Below are 23,444 nucleotides of genomic sequence, written 5' to 3'. Positions count from 1 at the left end.
TTCCTTAAAGATCTATTTATTTAGCCTTCCTGTGTGCTTTCCCCTAATGAGTCAATAGTTCTAAGGTGAAGGCACAAAAGGAACCATCAATTGCTGTCTAGCATGCTGAGTTCTCTGATAGAAGAGCTATGTGCATACACTAAAACTGCACCTCAATGATTTGGAAGAACATAAAAAGAAACAGTTGGACAGAGAAAAGAGAAAAACATTCCAAGCAGAGGGAAAGCATATGCAAAGTTCTAGAGCTGAGAAGAGGTTGTTTCATTTGGAAAACTGCCCTGATCCATGCTGGCAGGAGGAGAGTCCAGGTGCAGAAGAAGCTGGGTCCTAGCTGTGAAGTGTTTGGCTGCCATATATTTTCATTTGGATTTTATTCTTAAGGTGACAAGGAGCTAATGGTGGGTTCTGAGCTGCAGAGTGACACCATATGGCATTTGCATTTCAGACAGATTATTCTGCTTGTTGTGTGGAGAGTGGATTGGGTAAGGAAGAGGTGGAGGTTGGAGAGCTTTTGGAAGATTGTTTTAGTGATTAGATAACAGATGATGGTGTCTTCTCTTGGGTAATGGTGAAAAGTTGGATCGAAGTCGACTGTCATGAGGTATTTAAGAAGCACAAATTGACATGCGTAAATATAGGAGCAGTGAGAAGAAAAAGAGGAGCTTAATGATTCCAGTATTTGTAGCCTAGACAAGTGCATGGAGTAGGGAAAACAAAGTCAACCATTGTCTTTCTATTATAAGAGGTAGGCGTTGCTAGAGACTAGTCAAAACCAAAAATAAACAACATGCATGAAAATAAACAACATGCCTTATTGGCATTTTTATAAACATGACGTTGGGTATATAAACATATAGTTGACAGATATAGCTTTCACAGAGATTATTCTGCTCTCACTACACAGAGCACCAAGATCAGGAAGAATAAATTTTGTTTTAAATTCCAAACATACTGAGCACCACATCATTCAGGGTACTTGATGTCAGTCGCCTGCCACCTGCTAACAGATCACTAGCAACAATAACAAGGGCAGAAAGCTGGCCACCACCTCGGCCCTGGGTCAATTCGCCGAAGCTCAATTTGTCATAAATGAATACTTTTTAATTAGCTCATCCAATTATCTACTGATCAGTCAATCAGTGATATTTTAATTGAATAACAATTCACTGTAAACTCTCAGGCAAATAAACTAGAATAAGACACCTTACTGAGTGACCTTCCTGCAAGGGGCAGTGCCAGTGCCAGGGAAGTCATAAGCACAGAATACCATGAAACACTAGATTTTGTGAGTATAAGAAATGTTATTTTTTCTTATATAAAATGCACAGACAGGAAAATGTAAAAGCCAAGGCAAGAGAAGGGATGGTGCTGATGCAAAACTGAATGGAAAAAAAAAATCTTAAATATTTAGCAAATTACTCTTTTTGTGAAATGATTTTGAAAAATGAATTTTCAGATACTTGACTGTCTTTTTCCTTTAATCTTTCTGAAACTGCTCCCTCACCTGTAAAACGAAGATAACAATGCCTACATCGTAGGGTTATTGTAAGGATTACATAAAATAATAAACAAAAATTACCAAGCACTGTGCCTAGCACATAGAAAGTGATCGACAAACAAGCTATAGCTGATAATAGTAATTCAATAAATGCTTTTTGAATTAATGATATAAAAACCAGACAGTCAAATAAAATCGGTCAGTGGAAAATGATTGGCTGTAGTGTGCCAGACATTTCCATAAGTTCTTTATTCGATGTTTAAAATCATTCTCTGAAGAGAGGGCATATTTATTAATCCTCAAGTTCTTCAGCATATTAATAATAAAACCTTGGCATATAATATCAACAAGTCTGGCTATTGTACCCAAAGAAAATCCAGATTATTTTAAGGTGAGTTTGCTTCCTTTTCATCTGATTCATCATCCATAACCTGTTCTATGCCTTCTACCTCTGGAATATAAAACTGCAGCATGTCTGAATTCCATTTTCAGAGTGATGATTGAACTAGGGAAGCTGGTACAAGAACCCTGGAGTTTCAGTCATATGATGCCATCTTCAGGGCTTTTGTAGATCACGTCTCCTCCATCTTCCTGCACGGTTGGCCGTAGTCCAGTACCTAACACTTCCCTAATCATTGCTACAGTTTCATCATCTTCAGATCCTGCTTCTCCTGAAGATGCTTTCTCAGTAACTATGGTAAACCAGATGCAAAGAAGTCTATGATTGTTGAGTAAATACCTGGTTTCAGTGAATTCCAGTCTTATTCTTCATTTTCCTTTGTGACAGAGATGAAATCTGGTCCAAAGAAGACATTTGGTATTCCTTCCATCCTAAATAACTGCCTAGCCAGAGGGGAGCAAAATGCTGCAGCTGAGGTGGGAAAAATCCATGGTCCTTGTCTCAAAAACTGGTTTTCCTGGTGTAGACTTTAAACTGTTAGGATTTGGGGTATCTTGTGTTTGAATAAACGTGTATCTCCCTGGGTTACAAAAGGCTGCAGGTAGTGGGAAAAGTGGTCTTTGAACAAATTGATGCAGAGGCTGTTTCTTAATGGTGTATGGATTCTTCAGCACGACAGAATTGCCTGCACAGCCCTGGCAACAGTCGCAGCTCCCCAGCCCCGCCAGGCTGCCACCCCCGACCCCGGGCTGCCATCTTAGTCCAGGGGTCTCCATCTTTGTGCCATTGCATAAAGCGGACAGTATTATCTCTGCTTTCAGGTGAAGCATATGAGGTTGACACAGGTAAAGCATCCATTCACATAGTGAAGCACCTGCCTTTTGAATCTAGTGGTGGATCCCAGGGCAGTTTAACATGTTGGTTAAGTCAAGGCTGTGGACTCAGATAGGTTCCCTCTGGGCTCCAACACCTACTTGGCTTCTTACAGTGCATAATTTATTAGCTTCTTTTAGTCTCACTTTGCTTATCATCAAGGCTGGTATACTTACACACATCTAAAAGGTGTGCAACACTCAGAGAAGATAATGGGCTGTCGGTTCCTGCTAGGCTCCGCTTCTCCAGCACCCCACACATGCTCAGTTCAGCGTGTTCCCAGAGTGGGGACAGACCTTTATTGTCAACAGTATGTCCTGCCACATTTTCTGTGCGTGAAAGACTGTGATTGGCCTTTCCATGATTTCTAGGGATGTATAGAAGCAGGTTGCCCTTTCCCGATGCCATGTTCTGGCATGTAGACAAAAAGATAATTCTTAGAGTTAGAATCGGGTTTTGTCCCCAGCTGAGTCACAATAATGTGATCACCCACTCTTCACTCAAGTACTATCATTTGCCTTTGTCTTTTACAGGAGACCAGAGGGTCGGGTCAGGTCAGTTTTCCAGTACCTTGGAGGACACATGCAGTGCCCCAGACCTTTAAGTTAGTTTGTCTTCCCTCTTGTTCCCTATATCCTAAGGTTTTATGAAGTACCTCATGAACCCACCAAATGTGTCAGGAATCCCAGTTAGACTGTACAACTTGTGGTCAGTGACTCAGAAGTGTCAGTAATCACTAAGACAGAAATGAGCTTGATGCAAAGGCCCTCTCCCATAATTAAGCAACTATAATCCCTAATATGTATGATCACCGTGCTATTATCATTGAATTAAAATGAACCAAAGGTTAACTTAATCTGCATTGATTACAGATTTTGAGAAATCTAATGGGCAATGTACATTTGTCTGAAAATGAGGAAACACATTATAAATCTACTTTTCTCAGATAGATCTTCAACAAGTCACTTCACTGCTGTCGTCCCTAGTTTTATACTGTGAAAACTAAAATACTTTTTAAGAATGCCTGCCCAGCTTAGCTCAATAAAAATGGGTCTAATGAGAAAATGGATTTGAAAGGGCTTATGGAAAAAGGTGAAAGCATTATATTTATGCTAAGAAGTACCACGTTTAGAAAAGTTTTTTTATTTTTCTATAAAGAGCACTGGACCAGATATTCAGAAGGGGATTTAAAATTTGTTAATGTAGACAGAAGTTTATGGAAGCCAATTACCGTAGTAAGAAGCAAGAGGGAGTGCTGTGGAGTCATTTTTAGCAGATCTAGGCACAGAGCCTTCAGTAAGTGATGATTATGAGCAGGAAGCATTATAAAGCTCTGTTTCAGGAAAAGAAGTTTATCTAGCAGAATGAAAATTGCTCATGCCAATTAGATATTTTAGTTTAGCTCACTAATAGGGGTACACAATACACCGTAATGAATTCCTCTCTATACCCCACTTCTTGATTCTCAAAAGGTTGCTTACAAAAAAATCCAGAGTACAAAGAAAATGAGGAAAATCCAAGAATTATCAATGGACAAGATTGCATATAAAACTGTTCCAGTTGACTGAATCTTCTTGTTAATTAAGCATTAATGGAAAGCCCACGATTTACTTAACCATAGAATATCAGCACTTGGAAGGATCATAGAGAACATCAAGTCCAAGGATCTATATAATGCTCCCTGGAGAGCTTCTACTGATCCCCTTTAAGGGCTATCCCAAGAATAGGGAAAAAACTGAGCAAAGTTCTGAGGCCCCTGACATACTATACTCCCAACTTCATGCTAGACTGGTTCTATTCAATATCTGATCAACACTTAGGCTTCTCTGAAAGTTGTTGATGTCCTAAAAATTTATATGAATAGAGCTTACAGGTTTTTGGAGGATAATGGCAGCTGTCTAAATTAGAATCAATTCATACATCCTCCAGAAAATGTACAGACCATTAAAGAAAGCAAAGAAAACCACCCTCAACCATGCTGTAGCATAATTAGGAGACAGAGATGACTAACATCATCAGCTCATATGTAAGTAGGGGAATAAATATTCAAAACAGCAAAGCCAGAGCCAGCTTCAGAACTCACACCCAAATGGAGCATCGGGCAGAGACTATGTGGGAAAGAAGAGGACAGCAGGAGCCTAACTGTGATGAAAAACAAAATAAAGCACACCAGAGGGAAATGGCCTCACCCTCAGTGGAGAAAAATGAGAGCATCTAAAACCTGGTGAACCAGAACACAGGCTATGGATGGGGTTAGGGTGGTTATAAGGAAATTGAAAGGAAATGATCTTAGAGTGCATTGCTTCTGAGGAATAAGGAGGTAACCAACAGAGAAGACGTTTTTTGGAATCTTCACAGTAAATGAAAAGACGGAAACAAAAGTTCAAATCTAAGGGTCATAGAGAAACAAAATGCTTGTAAAATTAGGAAGCTAGTTAATTTTTCCCCTTCCCCAAGCAGCCACCATTAAAGAAACTGTACTTCAGCATGTCAACAAAGAATGTGGTCTTGAATTAAGCAAGCTGGTAAATTATCCAAACTCCTTAACCAAAGTGTCCTGAGGTACAGAGCAGGGAGAGAGAAATCCCAACCAGCAAAAGGAGTCTGCAAAATCTCCATGAAGAACTTGAGAAGAGACAAGAAATTGTAATGGAAATTCTATTCAATGCTGGGTTCCGTGGCTCATGCCTGTAATCAATCCCAGCACTTTGAGAAGCTGAGGTGAGTGGATCATTTGAGGTCAGGAATTTGAAACTGGCCTGGCCAACATGGTGAAACCCTGTCTCTACTAAAAATACAAAAAATAGCTGGGCATGGTGGCATGCACCTAGAGTTCCAGCTACTTGGGAGGCTGGGGCAGGGAGAATCCCTTGAACTTGGGAGTTGGAGGTTGCAGTGAGCCAAGACCATGCCACTGCAATCCAACGTGGGCACCAGAGTAACACTATGTCTCAAAAAAAAAATTCTATTTGATATATTTTTAAAAGTTATGGACTTTAGAATTAGATAGATGATCAGGAGATTCTACCTAATATGCTGTATTATGTTACAAACATATATTGTTACTTTTTTCTAACAATATATTGGAAGCATTATTTCACCATGTTATTAATTATTCTTCTACATAACCATTTTAAATGATTGAATAGCATCTTATATTTATTGCACTGCTTTGACTTTATTTAATTTCTTCTTATTATAGAATCAAGTCATTTCTATTTTTTTGTTATTAACAGCATCATAAAGGATATCCTTGTTGTGATATTTTTGTGCTCATCCACATTTTGCAGACACCAAAGGCAAATTTGAATATTATTGAATTGTGCTCCAAGAAAGCTGTGTTCATTTACACTCTGACTAGCTGTGTATGTAAGATCACAACCCTTTCCTGCTTGGCAGTGGGTCCCATGTTTAGACATTTATAGGAGACTTTTGGGAACACTATCATTTAACAGGGCAATGCCATTTTATCACTTCCTGCCCAATACATAAGCTTCATCATAACTCTCATGAGTGTTGAGGATTAAATAGAATGATAGATGCAGTACACCACATAGCAAGTGCTTACTAAATGTTTTCCATTCCTCTAGTTTTCTTGAACCCATTTGTATTTCTTGGCTTACAGTCTCTTAAAAACAAGTATTTTCACTTTTACTAATACTTTGTTGAAAAAGACTGTTCTATTGTAACAAGGCTTGTGCTGCTTTTATTTTCAGATTTCACAAACAAGCCCACATCTGACAGATTCATGTTTCTGCTGTTTCCACAAAACTTCCCTCACCTGCTTTTTAGCCTTCTGGCTATCCTGGTGAAAGTCCTCTTGATTTCATTGGCTGCTCTGTGGAGGTCCAATTATCTCTGTAACCAACAGAGCCTCCTTTCCCAGTCCTGTTCATTGACCTGCTCCCCTGTTCCATATTGGCAACTCAAGAAGTAGAAATCTGCCTGGCCCCTTGTCATGCTTACAACCTCTAGTCAGGACCCAGCTGACTCACTGGCCTGCTAAGTCAATGAATCATAAGCCACTGTGACTCAGCCCTTTTCCTGTTGTTAAGATAATGAGGAAGTCTCTTCATAGAGTCATGGCATTCATTATCAGAAACAAAATTCACTGAGATCAGTTGATGAACATATTTTTATTCATTACAGAGAAAGGTCACGTTAAGCTGACAAATAGAAACCCAGAAACTGTTTTATAGGTGATATTGGAGGAGACAAAATAGACCAACCTGCCCTTTTTGAGTGAAACAGAATTATTCTCTTCTCCCAAGTGAGATGTAATGACTGCAGTAGTGGGTGAATTATTGAACTAAAAATGTGGAGGGATGGTGTGAAAATAACAAAAAGCTATTAAATGTAATTTTAATCTCTGACACACTAAGAGGAATGACATAAAACTAAGTATCTAATGGTTTTATATTTTTATAAAGTAGTCAATCTCCTAGACTTAAGCTGCTTATGAACCAATTCTTTTTTTGAACTTCAAACTTTGATAATATATTATAAAACATTTTTGGAAACTGTAGTATAATATAAAATATATTTCATCTTTATCCCAGGCTCCTGTCACAGAGATCCTAAAACTCCTGGAATTTCCTGAGAGATAAGAGTGTCTTGTTATTCATAAGGAGCCCCTTTCGATCACATTTAAATTTATGTTAATGCAGGTACTTAGGTTAGGGTCTCTAGACGGAGCTGGATATCAGAAAGACTAAGAATTAGAGGGTTGGAACTTTCAACCCCACCCACTACCTCTGGGAAGGGGTAAGGAGGCCTGGAGATTAAACTCGAAAAAACTCTTGAACAACAAGATTTAGTGAGCTTCTGGGTTTCTGAACAGGTAGAGGTTCTGGGAGGGTGATGCACTCAGATAAGACATGGAAGCTCTACTCCATCCCCCTCAGTACCTTGCCCTATGCACCTCTTCCATCTGGCTATTTTGTTTCCTTCATAATCAACCAGGAAACGTAAGTGAAGTATTCCCCTGAGTTCCATGAGCCATTCTAGCAAATCATCAAAACTAAGGAGAGGGTCATGGGAACCGGTGACATAGCTGCTCTGTCAGAAGCACTGCAGGCCCAGACTTGTGGTTGGCATCGGAAGTGGGGTACTCTTGTAGGATTAAGCTCTTAACTTGTGGGATCTGAACCTAACTTCAGGTAGATTGTGTAAGAATTGAATTAAATTGTAGGATATCCAGTTGGTGTTTGGAGACTTAGAGAATTGCTTGAGATGGGGAAAAAGCCCACACATTTGATATCAGAAGTGTTGTGTGAGAGTATAGATCGTGTTTTTCCAGAGAAGCTTAATATGTGAACATGGCATTATGTTAGGCATAGGAAGACAAAATTTGGTATCTGCTTTTTAAAAGCTCACAATTAGTTGGGCCCAAAATTCATGCATATGTTTAGTCATTCAATCAATCTGTCTTCAATGTCTATCAGGTAACAGGTGCACTGGTGGAAATCAACATGAAGAAAATTAATCTTCTGCCCTCTGGAGGCATGCACAAAATGATCTCTCATTGTGGAGTCACGTTGTAGAGGCCTTGGCATGACTCGCATCTTTCAAACACTCTTCCACATTTTTTTACATTGATGTGTTACAGCAACAGTGAGGGAGATGTTGTCATTCTGTTTTACAGGTGAGAAGTAAGATTCAGGGACCTTAAATCATGTGCTCAATGTGGTGCAGCTAACAAGTGTCAAGGCTGGGATTTGAACCCCTGGCTTATCCTGACAAATCCAAACTCAATATTAGCCCAAGAAAAGGCTCTAAACTTTCATTTGATACAAGTTCAAGTGTAAGCTTCTCCTTCCCTCTGACTTCAGAATTTACCATTTTGGAGAGCAAATGAAATCACAGGTGCCATTTTGGTGGCTAGACTGGCTGGGTGTGCACTGGTACTGCTTCCAAATGTCACAGTCACTAGTGTTAATATGAATTAAGGTTGGTGTGATGGTGAATTTTATGTGTCAACTTGACTGGGTCATCAGATGACCAGAGATTTGGTCAGACTTTATTTTAGGTGTTTCTGTGATTTGGGGCGGAAAGGGGTGATGGAGTAAAGCAGATTGCCCTCCCTAATGTGGGTGGGCCCATGCAATCTATCGAAGCCCTGAAGTGAACAAAAAGACTGACCATCCTCCAAGTAAGATAAAATTCTTCCTGCCTGACAGCCATCACACTGGGACAGCAGTGTGATCAAAAGGGGCTCAAAAGGGACTCCTTATGAATAACAAGATACTCTTATCACTCAGGAAATTCCAGGAGTTTTAGGATCTCTGTGATAGGAGCCTGGGATAAAGATGAAATATATTTTATATTATACTACAGTTTTCAAAACTGTTTTGTAAATATTATCAAGGTTTGAAGTTCAAAAAGAGCATTTGTTCATAAGCAGCTTAAGTCTAGATTGACTACTTTATAAAAATATAAAACCATAATAAATCTTACACACACACCCCATTGGGTCTGTTTCTCTGAAGATCCCTGACTAATATAATCGGCATGGCTCAATATTAAAGGAGAGTGAAATTTGCCATGCAGACATCCAGGCTGGGGCAGTGCCGTTCAGCAGCACTTTCTGTGATAATAGAATTGTCCTGTAGCTGGACTATCCAGTATAGTAAGCCCTAACCACATATGGCTATTAAACAGTTGAAATAGCTAGTGATACTAAGGAACTGAAGTTTAAAAATTTTTATTTTAATAAATTTAAATGTCTATTTAAATAGCCCAATATGACTAGTGGCTACCATATTTAGAATTTCTCCAACCAATCCAGATTTAGAATTTCTCCACTTTATATTAATGATTTCTACTGTGTGTGTGTGTGTGTGTGTGTGTGAGAGAGAGAGAGAGAGAGAGAGAGAGAAAGAGAACAAACAGACAGAGATGGTCATTGTTTATTTTATATCTTTCCTACTAAAATGCAAAGCCATTTAGGGGAGAGAAACTGTTCATTTCATTCCCACTCTATCCTCAACACATAGAATAAGACCTTGAAGAAAATTAGACCTCAATTAATATTTGTTAAATGAATGATTTTGACTACAAGTATTTAATAGTAATCTTGAGGCAAAGTTCTTTGAATGCCCAGATATACATAGGTCTAACTAGCGTTGTGTTATTTTATTTTAGTTTTGAGACAGAATCTTGCTCTGTTGCTCAGGCTGGAGTGCAGTGGTGCAATCATAGCTCACTGTAGCCTCCAGGGATCAAGTCATCCTCTCACCTCAGCCTCCTGAGTAGCTGGGTTTATAGGTTGGCACCACCAGGCCCAGCTAATTTTTGCATTTTTTGTAGAGACTGAGTTTCACTATGTTGCTGAGGCTGGTCTCAAACTCTTGAGCTCAAGCAATCCACCCACTCTGCCTCCCAAAGTGCTGGGATACAGGTATGAGCCACCTCACTCAGCCAAGAATATCAATGTCTACCTGCTACATATTTTTTGTCTTTATTTGCCCTGAATGGCTCTGAGTCATCATTCTAGTTTGTAAAATTGAGGCAAGACTGGGATTTGCAAATGTGAGATGCTGTCCTCAACTCTGGAAGGTTGGAGCTGAGAAAACATTTGGAGAAGCAGCTGAACAGCGTGAACATACTGAGGAGTACATGAATCCAAATGCACGGGCCACAAAAGAGCGATGTATATAAGCCTGGTCCCAATGTGCTCTTTGAGAAAAGATTGAGACATCACTTTGCTCTATTAGCTGGAGCCTCTTAACTTCATAAGGATAAAAGTGTTTCTGAGTGGTTATTTCTGGCTGGCTCTGTGGCTTTCCCGCTTCCTCCTTTTCTGCATGGAACTTCATAGCTTTGTAGCGGAAGGGTCTCCAGAGAGTAATGACCACAGGGTGTGATGTTGCGATTTCAAACAGAAAACCAGTGCCAGCTTGCACAGGTGCAGCAGATCTGGGAGCCAAACATGGAGCTTCTCTGACTGGGTCCCCCATGTGGAGGAGGCAGGGAGCAAGGGGTGACTCCACCTGCTGAGAAAGATGCCCCTCAGCCTCTTTTTCCTTCCTTCTATTTATAGTACCAGCCCCATTCCCCCAGTCCTTTTAAAAAAAGACTGGGAATTACAGATCTGGGAAGTGGCCTGTATTAGTCCATTTCCATACTGCTATGAAGAAATACCCGAGACTGGGTAACTTATAAAGAAAAAGAGATTTAGTGGACTCACAGTTCCATATGGCTGGGGAGGCCTCACAGTCATGGCAGAAGGTGAAGGAGGAACAAAGGCACATTTTACATGGTGCCAGGCAAGAGGGGATGTGCAGGGGAACTGCCCTTTATAAAACCATCAGATCTTGTGAGACTACCACAAAAACAGCACAGGAAAACCTGCCACCATGATTTAATTAACTCCCATTGAGTCCTTCTTATGACATGCAGGGATTATGGGAGCTAAAATTCAAGATGAGACTTAGGTGGGGACACAGCCCACCATATCATGACCCTTTGATCCAGAGGACCTGGAATCAACAGCATCATGCACAGTTCTATTTCTCTGGGAAGGCTGGAACGAGACAAACATGGATTGGGAGCTTTGCCTGGACGGCACAGTGATGACAGATCTTCTGAGTGTTTGCATTTATTCTATAACTCATCATGATGAAGACAGTATTGCTTGGGTGTGCAAGATAAGATGGAAAACCAAGATCTGGTATCCTGTGGAGTTACCAGGTCCTTTGTTGTCCCATGCATAGTGGCCTCATGAAAATGGGAAAGAGGACAGTCAGTAGTAGTGCCTCTACATTCTCCTTTGGTTATTTTTTTTTCTTGTTTCTTTTCTTTGCTTTTTGCTTTTCTCTTCTTTTCTTTTTTTTTTTTTTTAGAAAGAGTCTCACTCTGTTGCTCAGGCTGGAGTGCAGTGGCATAATCTCGACTCGCTGCAACCTCGGCCTCTCAGGTTCAAGAGATTCTCCTGCCTCAGCCTCCCGAGTAGCTTGGATTGCAGGCACGTACCACCACACCCAGCTAGTTTTTGTACTTTTAGTAGAGATGGGGTTTCGCCACATTAGCCAGGCTGATCTCAAACTCCTGACCTCAAGTGATCCACCTGTCTCGGTCTCCCAAAGTGCTTGGATTACAGACGTGAGCCACCGCACCTGGCCAGTTATTTCTTTATTGTCAAAGGCCTTCAAACATCCATTCCCTTGAAAGTCATCTAATTAACTCATTCAAATTGAGGAACTGAGGCACCAAGATGTTACTTCTGCCAGATAAGGAAACAGCAGATGTAGAAACTCTTCAACGTTAGGGAGAAGTTGACTAATGGTGGATCATAGGCATCCACTCATAGATAGGTGGGGTGTGCCAGGCTTTCTCAGGTATGCAGGGATGCCCATACCCCACAGGTATGGGGGGATGCTCATTGCACATTCCCACTAGATATGACCTTTATCAATGCCTGCTCTGCACCTGCAATGGTGCAGGTAATGGTAATTTTCTCCCAGCCCTCCTGGAAGGCTCAATTTTTCAGGCCACTGGGCTGCTCTTTCATATCAATCACAGCCAGCTAGGGCCACAGGAGCTGTTCAGAAGGCGAGATGGCATTTGCTGGCCAAAAGGAAACTGTTTGCATCACTTTGAACCTAATCCTATTAAGAAGATTTAATCTCATTACCAAATATAAAAAGGAGAACAAATACATCTATGTATACATACATACATACATACAATAATAAGGACAATTGGAATTCCTTACTGAGGTTCTAAAGAATATTCATTTATACTTTTTCAAAGTGGCACAGATGCAAAAATTGGACAGGCTGAATGGAAACTCCATGCTGGCCATTGAAAACAATTCTGCTTCAGATGCTGTTAACAGAGGCCACTCGGTGGTAATCAGCCGGCAGATAGCTGGTATCGAGGGTCCCAGATTGCTTCATTCTCACGTCTTGTGCCTCAGAGGAACAGATGGAAAGTTTGGCTCAGCTGAGACCATCAGCCAGAGCACCTGCACATGCCTTCTCCTGCATGGTGCACTCAGGGCAGTCAGACTTCTTCAATGGTAGCTAACGACGCTCAGAAGCTGCACATCTTCTTATGACCTAATCCCAGAATATCACTTCCTCTGTCTTTCATTGGTCAAACAAGTCACCAAAGCAAGTCACTGGGATGCTTCTGGTGGAATTAGACAGCAACTCTCAAAGAGAAGCAAACAATCTGTGACTTTAAAGAAAAGTTCCGGTTTATTGTGGTAAGAAAACACATAACATAAAATTTACCATCTCAACCATTTTAAATGTATAGTTCAATTAAATACATTCACATTGTCATGAAACAGATCTCTAGAAATTTTTTGTCTTGCAAATATGCAATTCTGTATCCATTAAATACTTATTCTCCCTCCTCCCTCCCCATTCTTTGGCAATCACCTTTCTACTTTCTGTTGGTATGATTTTGACTACTTTAGATACTTTGTATACATATAATCATATTGTATGTGTCCTTTTGGTACTGGCCTATTCAGCAAATTTCATCCATGTTGTAAAATTTGACAGGATTTCTTCCTTTTTAGGGCTGCATAATATTCTGTCATATGTATATAGCACAGTTTCTTTACCCATTTGTCAATGGACATTTGGACTGCTTTCCCTTCTGGGTTATTGTGAGTAGTGCTGTGATGAACGTGACATCCTGCTTTGAACCCTTTTAGATACATACCCAGAAATAGGATTGCTGGATCACGTGGTAATTCTATTTTCAATATTTTTGTCATGATTGCTTTTACTCTACAAAATCGGCTTTGTTATTTTGGGCATGCTACTTAACTTTCTGAGCCTCTGCCGTCACTGTGCGTTATTTACTTTATAGGGTTTGGGTAACAACCAAATAGCATACGTAAAGTATGATTATAAAGACACACTGGAAAGGCCGGACGCTGTGGCTCACACCTGTAATCCCACCACTTTGGGAGGCCGAGGCAGGTGGGTCACCCAAGGTCAGGAGTTTGAGATAGTCAGCCTGACCAACATGGTAAAACCCAGTCTCTACTAAAAATACAAGACTAGCCAAGCTTGGTGGCAGGTGCCTGTAATCCCAGCTACCGAGAGGCTGAGACAGGAGAATCGCCTGGACCTGGGAGAAGGAGGTTGCAGTGAGCCGAGATTGTGACACTGCACTTCAGCCTGGAGACAAGAGCAAGACTCCGTCTCAAAAATAAATAAGTAAAATTAAAAAATAAAGATGCACTGGAAGCTTTCAATAACTAAACATTTCCTTTCTTCTTCCTTCCCCACTCATTCCCCCTTTTCGACACCTGTTCTCTTGTTACCTGGGCATGTGTTCTTCCTCACCTGACAAGTTGGGAAAATGATTCTCCTAGAAGCAGTGAGAACCTGCTTAGTGTGGGAAGAAAGATAGCAAGGCAGGAAAGAAGGCCCAGAGCTTTGCTCAGTTACCACAGCATAAAAAAGAGGCTGTCGACCCAGCAATCCCATTACTGGGTATATATCCAAAGGATTACAAATTGTTCTACTATAAGGACACGTGCACACGAATGTTCATTGCAGCACTGTTTACAATAGCAAAGACCTGGAACCAACCCAAATGCCCATCAACGATAGACTGGACAGGGAAAATGTGGCACATATACACCATGGAATATTATGCAGCCATCAAAAACGATGAGTTTGGGTCCTTTGTAGGGACATGGATGAACCTGGAAACCATCATTCTCAGCAAACTGACAGAAGAGCAGAAGATCAAACACTGCATGTTCTCACTCATAGGCGGGTGTTGAACAATGAGAACACGTAGACACAGGGAGGGGAGCACTACACACTGGGGTCAGTTGGGGGGAAATAGGGGAGGGACGGTGGAGGGTGGGGAGCTAGGGAGAGATAGCAAGGGGAGAAATGCCAGATGTAGGTGATGGGGAGGAAGGCAGCAAATCACACTGCCACGTGTGTACCTATGCAACAATTTTGCATGTTCTTCACATGTACCCCAAAACCTAAAATGCAATAAAATAAATAAATGGGGGGAAAAAAAAGAAAGAAAGGAACATCCCCAGAAGGTAAAAGAAAAGAAAAGCTAAATAAATAAATAAATAATAATAATAAAAAGAAGTAGAAGGAAACTAAAAATTTGCTACAAATAGTGAGAAATGTCCTGTTTGAAGGAAATAACCTTCTAATGTAGAACAAGGACACCATGAAACACATGGCAAAGAATCAACAAAATTTGGATGGACCAGGAGAAAAACTGGAACTAAAAGTGTTCTCTTAGACATGTTTAGCTCAGATTTGTACTCACTCTTTAGTAAAAGTGAATTAAAATGTGGTCCCATTATCATTATTTATAGTTTATCATGTGTAATTATATTTAAGTTAACCAGATACTAAACTCTATGTAGTTTTCATTTCATGCCATTAATTCAGTCAAAATTGAAGTTCAAAATTTAAAAACCCCTCCAGGCATTTTAGGAGCCATGATTGAAGACTGAGTTGTAACCCTGTTAACCACTGCAAGCAAAATTCTGATACACATTATGGCTATCATCCTTCTCAGAAGAGTTTAGTTCTCTGTAAAAGGTAAAATAAATTCTTCATATGTCTTCATCGAGTGATACTGCATCTTTAAATTTGATCTGTGAACGTGGAGAGCAAACAAACATTTATACACAAAGATTTGGAAGCCCCTAAATTAACAACTTTAAAGAAATAGATAAAATATAATACATTTATTTGTTACTATCGGGTCTTCCATGGACAAGATAAATAGCAAAATGGGCAATGTATATGAGTACAGGGGAGAATATTTGTTATTTTGAGAGCTGAGCACTTTGTTCTTAGCAGGATAGAAACTGTTTTCAGATGGAAGAGAAGTAGCAAGCTCATATGCCTAAAGGAGGCTGGCAGGTGACATAAATGAGTGAAATGATCCCTGCATGAGAGAAAACATGGAAGAGTGACAGTGGCAGTATCCGTGGCATACCAAAGAGCACTTGCCAATCTATACAAGCAACCAAAACTCAGCTCCAGCCTAGTTGTAACTGAGAATGTGTACCCATTGTTGCCATTTCTTCTGATTTTTTTCTTAAGGAGCTTACCATCTGGATTTTGCTATGCTTTTTGTATCGTCATAGTCAATAGTGTAAAGGACCATTTCATATTAACCCAAGGGTTGCCAGAGGGTTTTTTGTTTGTTTGTTTTTTCTTTGCATCTGGCTTAGAGGTCAAAATAAATTAAGATGCCTTAGTTATTGTGATTTTCAGGGGCAAGGAAGCTCTCTGGGGATAGCCTGGATAGGCTAAAAATAATTGAAAACAATAACTAACTAGACTATTCTGCAAAAAAGGTTAATTTGGGGTGGAGGCATAGTAGACAAATCGAAAGAGGAGAGGGAATAGGAAGTGAAGTAACACAATAGTAGGTGACGTAAGGACTTTTAAGAGTATGGATTTCTAAATATCCTATTCACTAGGATTGCTGTGAACCCTCAATAAACTATGCCATGCATATAAATGCCTTGGATGATGGTATTTTGAGAAAAACAAAGAACAGCAGCTATTTGCACATCCCCTGTGTTGGTACAGGCAAGGAAGAATCACTTTAGGAGTTGAGAGATGAGTGGGTTTCAAGGGTTTAAGAAAATGGGAAATTGAAGAGAGGTGCCATAAAATATATAATATCACTTCTCTAAGAAGTGATAGAAAATATAGCTAGGGTATTGTACACCCTATAAGACAGAAATTATTGAGGATATTAAGGTAACCCTACCTTCTCTCTCAAGATCTCAGTGATTTAAAGCAATAGAAATTTATTTCTATGTCATATCTCAGTTCAATTGGTGACAAGTGGCAAGGTAAGAGCTCTATTCCACAGTTACTTAAGTTCCCAGGCTGATAAAAGGTACATTACATGGGATCCAAGGTCAACCTGGACAATCAGCTAGCTCTTGGTAAGAGAGAGAGAAAGAGTGGATAACCATGCTAGCTATTTCTGTGTTCAACATTCTGTTAGCCATAACTCAGTCATGTGGCCACACCTAATTGTAAGAAAGGCTAAGAATTGTGATCTAGATGTATGCCCAGAAGGAAAGGAGAGCTATGTTGTCTGACTTAGTGGGGTCAAGCCAAATTTATTTAAATCTCAATGAACTGGGTAAGATGTGGAGGATAGATGGATGGATGGATGGATGGATGGATGGATGGATGGAATAAAGATAATCCATAGGCTGATGTGGGGGTGGCAGAAAGAGAAAAAAGAGAGAATTCCCAAATATTTGTGTGTGTCTGTATGTGTCCAGATTTAGTAGGGGAATACATATGTTCAGATACAGATGAGCACTTTGTATTACTTGCTCCTTCTTCATCTTCTTTCAGAACCCCCATAATGTTGCCATAGTCCACATGATCCTGTCTCCCAAGACAAGGACTGACTAAAATGGGATAGATACTTCACCCACACTAATACAATCAGAGCCCCATTCAAGAGAGTTTGGAATTGAGGCAGAGGAGCTGTAGTTCTGTTCTTGAATAAGGAAGTCATATCAGAAGCTGCCAGGTGTCCACCAGTCTCTTTGGTCCATAGCAACACAGTTGTGGCTGGACACATGGAAGACCAGCTAGATTTGACATTTCCAAGCCTCTCACAGCCAGCTACGACTATCTGGTTTACTTCAAGTCAAAGGACTATGAATGGAAGTCACACATCTAACTTCTGGATTATCTCCTAAAGGTAAACCCTTTCTCCTGAACTAGCTCCTTCCACCCTCTCCCGTGAATTGCAACTTGGGCATGCCTTTGAACCAGTTCATCCAGGCAAACTGGGCAATGCTCTAGGGAACAGCAGAGCAAGAAAATGTGGAAGGCACCTAGATCTCAGAATGACTGCAAGGCATAGGTCTGTCTCGTCAACCTGCAGTGAGATAACTTCTTTGAATAAAATTCTTTTGAAACCAAAAAAAAAAAGAGGCTGTCAGCAAGGAAAGGCCAGCAAAGAGTCCTGTCACAAGATGCCTTGCTTTTCAACATGTTGTACCATTCCTTGCCTCCCCTCTTCTAACTCAGGAAGCTGGAGATCTTCCATGCTGGCCTGCCCAGAGGCTACTGACCAGAGGTTCTGGAGGATAACTCGCTCAGGGTATGAGGTCACTAGAGGGTGGCCTCTTTCTTTCCATCACTCCCACCAGGGCATTATTTAATGGGCAGACGTTTCTAGAAAACATGCAGAAGGAAATATCAGGCTGGACCCCCAGGGTTGGTCCTTACAATATGTCATTGCTGGGCCGTGTTGCCACCTTCTGCATCTGGACTCTGGTGAGACTACAAGCACTAGAGGTAGGATTCCACATCTGGCCTCCTAAGCATTGTTTTAGCAAGAGCTGGAAACAGCCACCTTCCCTCCCAGCCAGGATAATTGTGGGAAATATAAAACATGTCTGAAGGGCAAAGACAAATGAACCAGAGCCTTGGAATTTTATCCATCTTCTTTTCTCCAACATAAAAAACACAGTCTATACATCTCTCCAAGGCCTAATTCCAGCTGCCCTTAACTTGCACAATTCCTCTCTCAGGCCCATTCCAGCTGCCCCTAAGTTGCACAATTTTGATTTGCACACATTGACCAAGCATGGACAGGTACTCTGCAGAGATACTGTGGCATTCTTGAGTTGATTTCTTCCCAAACGAAGTCATAAAGAGCTGACACAGTGCACTTACATTTGAAGACAGCTTGAAAGAGGCAGGGCGAGCGCTTTGCTCTGTCAACAGAGCCTGCAGGATTTTGCTGGTAAAGACAAGGAAAAATCAATACGGCTATTTAAAAACGTAATGGTGGCTGCTAAGCAGTATCAGAAAGGGCATTCCAAGGAGGACTTTCAAGGCTCTAGAGGATGCTGCATCCCAGCTACTAGAGGAGGAGACAAGGAATAAGGAGGAGGAATGTTTAAGAAAGCAGATTTTCAGAAAAGGTGAGACGCTATAACATTTGCCTTTACTTCAAAATCACTTCTGCGGAAGCATTCTTACCACTCTCATTCTACTCGCCATCAGCAATAGCTCCCAGATCTTGAGTATCTGCTGTGTCAGATTTATTCAGCACTTAGCCTGTCTCAGGAAATATGCTAGATACTATACACAAAAATATAGCTGTAAATAAATATCCCCATTTTATATTTCACGAAAGTCATGCTCAGAGAGGTTAAGTAACTTATCCATCTTTGCGCAACTGTAGCAAGATTCAATTTAAACCAGGTTTGCCTTGGTTTCAAAGCACACACTTTTTACATCTTATTGTATTGTTCCAGTGATAATCACCTGTGAGTAGGTCTAACCTGCTTCCATGGGTTGCAGTTGATTATTAATTTTGGAGCTTCGCATAAGGGTATCGCGTGGATATTCAGCCTCTAAGCTACATATGGGTCAACTCACTGGTCATCTTGGCAAGGACAATGTGTGTTTGGGGCCCAGGCTGCAGGGTGGTGACATTTTTAAGGAGAAAGTCTACGGTTTTCATCCTTGGTGCCTGATACGAGTTGCCTGAAGTCTTTGGTGCTGCAGGTAGTAGTCAGTTTTCTGTTTAGGGAGGGGCTGGTACACACTGGGAATTTCATGTTCAACTCAGAATTTGAAAGGAGATACATGAGTGCTTTCCAATTGACTTTTTTTAATGGTTTTTTCCATATTTTCAAAGAAGTTCTGAGAATGAGGTTGTAAGTAGGGGTAAAGAAATGAGAGGAAAATGGCAGCAGCAAAACTAATGTGCTTCCAGAGAAAAGAGAGGGAGAAGGAGAAGTAACAGGCAGGTCTGGGAGATGGTCATGCTCTTCTTTTATGGCTGTGAGATGGGGCAAGCAGGGCAGTACTGAAAACACGGATTTGAAGATTGAGAGAAATGATGCGTGTGTGACAAGGAAATGTTTGTTGTGAAGCCTCTTGCATGAGTTAAAGAGTTCCAATGTTATGTTATTTTGATGATTATTTTAATCTGGATGAATCTTTGTAGTGATGAATTAACCATATGTGTAGAAGAGCGAATCCACTAAACTCCACTTTAGTGTAACAACTTGATTTAATTTATGTCATCATTATTATAATTAGTAACCATAACCCAGAATATGAAAAAATGTTATTGGGTGCTCATTTTTATAAGACAGCTATTGTGAGATTTGGTTTCCAGGGGAAAGCATTTCACATAATACAGCTGGACTCACAAATTTTTTTAAGGTTTTTTTTTTTAATAACTTTCCTCTACCCTCAGAATATAATTCTTGGCAGACTGACTAAATTGGTGTTCTTTCTCACTGTTCATTTGCTAGGGTAAGGCTTTCTTTAAGAAAGTCAGGTCAGGGAACACTCTGCAGGGCCTTCCAGAGATAAAGAGAGGGCAGCATTTCCCTGGAAACCCAAGAAGGAATTTCTAGAGTGGGGCTAAGCTTTGCTTAGAGGACCTCTCCTGGATTCCCTCTGTTCCCTAAGTGATCCCCTGAGGCACAGGCTTCCCATCCAGCATAGGGGAGGTAACCAAGCTTGTTGGCTCCCCAGCATTTGGTGAGAACCTGCACATGCTCTGTCCATTGCTGTCTCTCAAACTGCTGAGCACAGAGTGATGCCCCATTTGTGACTGTAGATTGGATGATTCCTTTTAAGTGAATGAGAAACGGTGGGACTCTGTGGAGAAAAAAGAAATTATATTTGCAAAAAAAATCAAGTTCCTTTTTCTTTAAAAAAAATTTTATTGATACATATTTGTACAGATTTATGGGGTACCTGTGATATTTTAATGCATATAATGTATTATATAATAATCAAGTCAGAGTATTTGAGAGATCTATTACCTCGAATATTTATTATTTCTATGTGTTGGGAACATTTCGAGTCTTTTCTTATAGCTATTTTGAAACATATGATACAGGCCGGGCATTGTGGCTTATGCCTGTAATCCCAGCACTTTGGGAGGCCGGGCGGGCGGATCACCTGAGGTCAGGAGTTCGAGACCAGCCTGGCCAACATGGCGAAACCCTATCTGTACTAAAAATACAAAATTACCCAGGCTTGGTGGCAGGCACCGGTAATCCCAACTACTCAGGAGGCTGAGGCAGGAGAATCACTTGAACCTGGGAGGAGGAGGTTGCAGTGAGCTGAGACATGGCATTGCACTCTGGCCTCGGTGAAAGAATGAGACTCCATCTCAAAAAAAAAAAAAAGAAAAAAACCCACAGAAATATATGATACATTGTTGTTAACTATAGTCACCCTACTCTGCTATCAGACATCGGAACTTATTTTTTATCTAACTATATGCTTGTACCCATTAGCCAAACTTTTCATCTGCCCCACCCATACCCCCTTCCTCTAGTGTTCGTAATTCTCCTCTCTATATCCATGAGATCAACTTTCTTAGCCCCCACATATGAGTGAGAACATGTGACATTTGTTTTTCTATACTGTTTTATTGCACATAACATCCTCTAGTTCCATCCAAATGACGTGATTTCCTTCTTTTTTTTTCTTTTTAGACTGAGTCTCTCTCTGTTGTCAGGCTGGAGCACTCTGGTGCAATCTTGGCTCGCTGCAACCTCTGACTCCCAGGTTCAAGTGATTCTCCTGCCTCAGCCTCTTGAGTAGCTAGGATTACAGGCGCATGCCCCAACACACAGCTAATTTTTGTATTTTTAGTACAGACAGGTTTTCACCATGTTGGCCCGGATAGTTTGGATCTCTTGACTTCATGATCCACCCTCCTCAGCCTCCCAAAGTGCTGGGGTTACAGACATGAGCCACCACACCCAGCCAATTTCCTTCTTCTGTAAAGCTGAATAATATTCCATTGTGTATATATACCACTGTTTTTATTAGTTCATTTGTTGATGGATACTTAGGCTGATTCCATATCTTTGCTGTTGCGAATGGTGCTGCAATAAATATGAGGGTGCAGGTATTCCCTTGATATACTGATTTCTTTTGGATAAATGCCCAGTAGTGGGATTGCTGAATCATATGTAAGTTCTATTATTAGTTTTTAGAGACATCATTATATTGTCTTCTGTGGTGGCTATACTGATTTACATACCACATTGTGTTTTTGCTTTGCATTTTCCTGATGATCAGTGATGTTGAGATTTTTCCATATACCTATTGGCTATTTGTATGTCTTTTGAGAAATGTCTATTCATGTTCTTTGCTCCTTCTTTTTATTATACTTTAAGTTCTGAGGTACATATGCAGCTCACGCAGGATTGTTACATAGGTATACACATGCCATGGTGGTTTGCTGCATCCATCCCCCCGTCATATACATTAGGCATTTCTCCTAATGTTATCCCTCCCCAATCCCCCCACCCCCTGCTATCCTCTGCCTTTGCCCCTCTGCCCCCCAACAGGCCCTGGTGTGTGATGTTCCCCTCCCTGTGTCCATGTGTTCTCATTGTTCAACACCCACTTATGAGTGAGAACATGTGGTGTTGGGTTTCTATTCTTGCGTCAGTTTGCTGAGAATGTTGGTTTCCAGCTTCATCCATGTCCCTGCAGAGAGTGTGAACTCATCATTTTTTATGGCTGCATAGTATTCCATGGTGTATCTGTGCCATGCTTTCTTTATCCAGTCTAACATTGATGGGCATTTGGGTTGGTTCCAAGTCTTTGCTATTGTAAACAGTGCCACAATGAACATACGTGTTCATGTGTCTTTAAAATAAAACAATTTATAATCCTTTGGGTATATACCCAGTAATGGGATTGCTGGGTCAAATGGTAATTCTATTTCTAGATCCTTGAGGAATTGCCACACTGTGTTCCACAATGGTTGAACTAATTTACACTCCCACTAACAGTGTGAAAGCATTCCCATTTCTCCACATCCTCTCCAACATCTGTTGTCTCAAGATTTTTTAATGATCATCATTCTAACTGGCGTGAGATGGTATCTCAGTGTGGTTTTGATTTGCATTTCTCTAATGACCAGTGATGATGAGCATTTTTTCATATGTTTGTTTGCTGCATAAATGTCTTCCTTCTAAAAGTGTTCATATCGTTTGCCCACTTTTTGATGGGGTTTTTTTTGTAAATTTGTTTAAGCTCTTTATAAATTCTGGATATTAGCCCTTTGTCAGATGGGTAGATTGCAAAAATTTTTTCCCATTCTGTTGGTTGCTGGTTCACTCTAATGATTGTTTCTTTTGCTGTACAGAAGCTCTTGAGTTTAAGTAGATCCCATTTGTCTATTTTGGCTTTTGTTGCCATTGCTTTTGGTGTTTTAGTCATGAAGACTTTGTCTATGTCTATCACCTGAATGGTATTGCCTAGGTTTTCTTCTAGGGTTTTTATGGTATTAGGTCTTATGTTTAAATCTTTAATCTATCTGGAGTTAATTTTTGTATCAGGTATAAGGAAGGGGTCCAGTTTCAGCCTTCTGCATATGGCTAGCCAGTTTTCCCAACACCATTTATTAAATAGGGAATCGTTTCCCCATTGCTTGTTTTTGTCAGGTTTGTCAAAGAACAGATGGTTGTAGATGTGTCATGTTACTTCTGAGGCCTCTGTTCTGTTCCATTGGTCTACATCTCTGTTTTGGTACCAGTACCATGCTGTTTTAATTACTGTAGCCTTGTAGTATAGTTTGAAGTCAGGTAGCCTGATCCCTCCAGCTTTGTTTTTTTTTTTTCCCTAGGATTGTTTTGTCTATGCAGGCTCTTTTTTGGTTTCATATGAAGTT

At 40.5% G+C, this 23,444-nt stretch overlaps 1 pseudogene; it reads right to left on the bottom strand.

The window, feature by feature from the left end:
* Positions 1-1,789: 1,789 nt before the first annotated feature.
* Positions 1,790-3,179, bottom strand: LOC116538239 (annotated as a pseudogene).
* Positions 3,180-23,444: the final 20,265 nt, after the last annotated feature.

This window comes from Sapajus apella, unplaced genomic scaffold, assembly GCF_009761245.1.
Source record: "Sapajus apella isolate SASKATOON/1434 unplaced genomic scaffold, GSC_monkey_1.0 scaffold4, whole genome shotgun sequence".
NCBI lineage: Eukaryota > Metazoa > Chordata > Mammalia > Primates > Cebidae > Sapajus > Sapajus apella.
The sequence above is the reverse complement of the archived record's forward strand: the minus strand, read 5'-3'. Positions and strand labels throughout refer to the sequence as shown.